The sequence below is a fragment of the Echinops telfairi genome, unplaced genomic scaffold (assembly GCF_000313985.2).
Source record: "Echinops telfairi isolate 266 unplaced genomic scaffold, ASM31398v2 ScPeMD7_23;HRSCAF=83, whole genome shotgun sequence".
Lineage (NCBI taxonomy): Eukaryota > Metazoa > Chordata > Mammalia > Afrosoricida > Tenrecidae > Echinops > Echinops telfairi.
In genome coordinates, this window is record NW_022103920.1 from 2607871 (window position 1) to 2610147 (window position 2277).

Consider the following 2277-nt stretch of genomic DNA (forward strand, 5'->3'; position numbering starts at 1 on the left):
GATCTTTCTGCTGTGTTGTGATGTGCCAATTTTGCAGCCCCGTTAAGAACAGAGTAGCTCCTGTGTTGACTATCTTGTGCGTTCATGTTGAGTGGTAAATCCAAGATCAGACAGAACATCACAAGGGAGTTTCTGGGCTGAACGGTTACTGATGATGGTCAGCTTGAACTTTCTAGACTAACTGAGGATTGCACATCACAATCAGTTCTACTCAAGAATAGGGCAAATCAACAGAAGATGTTATTGACTATCTGACTTTATTTTCAGCAGTGCCAAAACATGCTATAAACATAAGGCAATTGTAATTGTAGTGAAGCGATGAAATATTTTTCAGTGAATGATTGTATACATAGAAAAATACCTAGATTGTATCAATAACAGAAAATCAAGCTTGAAATTTGCATAAATTTAGAATTCTAAAAATATGAAAATACAATGTGATTTCAGCTTTTAGAATACTATCTCTCTGAACATGCAGTTCTCAAAAATATTTAAGCTGGGTAAATCAATAGAGACAGTAAGAGGATAGGGGCATGGCAGGGAAGGATAGGAGAAAAGAGAGCTAACAATGAGTATGAGAAGAAAATATTGTGAAACTGATTGTGGTGATAATTGCACAGATCTTCATAAAAGAATATAATGTTTCAATTGTATGTCATATGTAGTACCTGCCAATGAAAGCATTTAAAATATTTCTAAAAGTATACATTTCCTGGATTCTTTACAATCCCGCCAGAAATTATTGTAGTCTGTTTACTTACATTACACATAAAATTTCTTCGATGGCATCGTGAGATATGTTTTATTTCTTTAGAAGAAATAATAGCAATAAGACACCTTACACAGAAGCAGCCCTGGTGGTGCCACAATCAGGCAGCTGGCTGTTAACTGAAAGCTCCGAGATTGGATGGAACCCACCAGCTGTTTTGTGGGAGAAAAGACTTGATATTCTGCTCCCAGAAACATTACAAACAAAACAACAACAACAGGGAGCCATTGCTTTTGTTGTCAGGATTCTGTGGGACATTGTAGAACTGTGTGCCACACACTTTCCAAGACTTTAATCTTCAACGAAGCCAGCATCTTTTACCCAACGAGTGGCAGATAGTTTCAAACTACTGACTTGAAAGCTGTTGTCAAGCCACGCAAGACTCTGCCACAGTTCTGCTCTGTCTTACAGGGCCACTGCCAGCCTGAATGAACGCAGTGGGACAGAGAGACAACAACAAACATCAAGGTAAAATCCATGACTGAGTATGCTGCTCTCCTTGAGCTACTTGTGCAGTGAATCACTGCATCGTTCAACAAATCAGCTGACAAACCAGCAATTTGCGTGCCAAGTGAAGTGATTCTGGAATGCAAAGAGCAAATAATACATATGGATAGTAACACTGAGTGTGCTGGCCCCCTGCTGTAAGCCCTTATGCTACCTAGGGATAATTGTCTTTTTTCGATATGAGTTTCAAGAAACTTATTTGAATATGCTCTACTAGGATTCTACAATATTCTATGTGCTTATTATATAAACAATTCTCCGGAAACAAGCACATTCACTGTTATATTTCCCAAGTTCTTACTTTATAAATTGCTTAAAAATGAAGACTTTCCTTTTCCATTGGGGCAAGGGCTTGGAAAAAACCCCAGAGACTATGTTAAGTCCTAACCCCTTCCCCTGTAATTATCGATGGAAAAGCCATTGTATTAGTCTCCCAGGGACAAAATAGCTCAAAGAGAGGGTTTTAAGAAGCCGGCATGTATGGCCACACAGAGCAGGAGACTAGCAATTCAAAGCAGAGTGTCTACCATGTTGGTTCCTTCTTGGGTCCTTGAGGCAGGGACCCCTGTCCGTCCCCAGCTTTGGGGTCTGTCACTGAGCCTGGTGCTCCTTGCTTGGGGTCTACCCACGGAAGCCCGCTCTGCATTGTCCTTCTCTGCAGAAAGACACCTTGTGAGCAACCTGGCTCTGATGTGACTTCCTTCATTTAACTGGTAACACGTGCAAAGAAAAACCCAACTTCCCCAAATAAGGTCGTAGTCACACGTCTTGGGACCAAGACTTCAACATAGCTTTTTGAGACACAATTCAACCTCTAACATCTATCACAAGATACTTTTCTCCTTCTTTGTAAAGCAGCACAAGTATTTTTTAAAAGAACACATCTTTTCACACAGCTCATTAAATCTCATTTGATCTACCCTGAAGAGATTGAGTATTTTAGGTCAAATAATGGCACAAAGATGGAAAGTTTTAGGAATTTAATTTAATTTAAAAGCCCC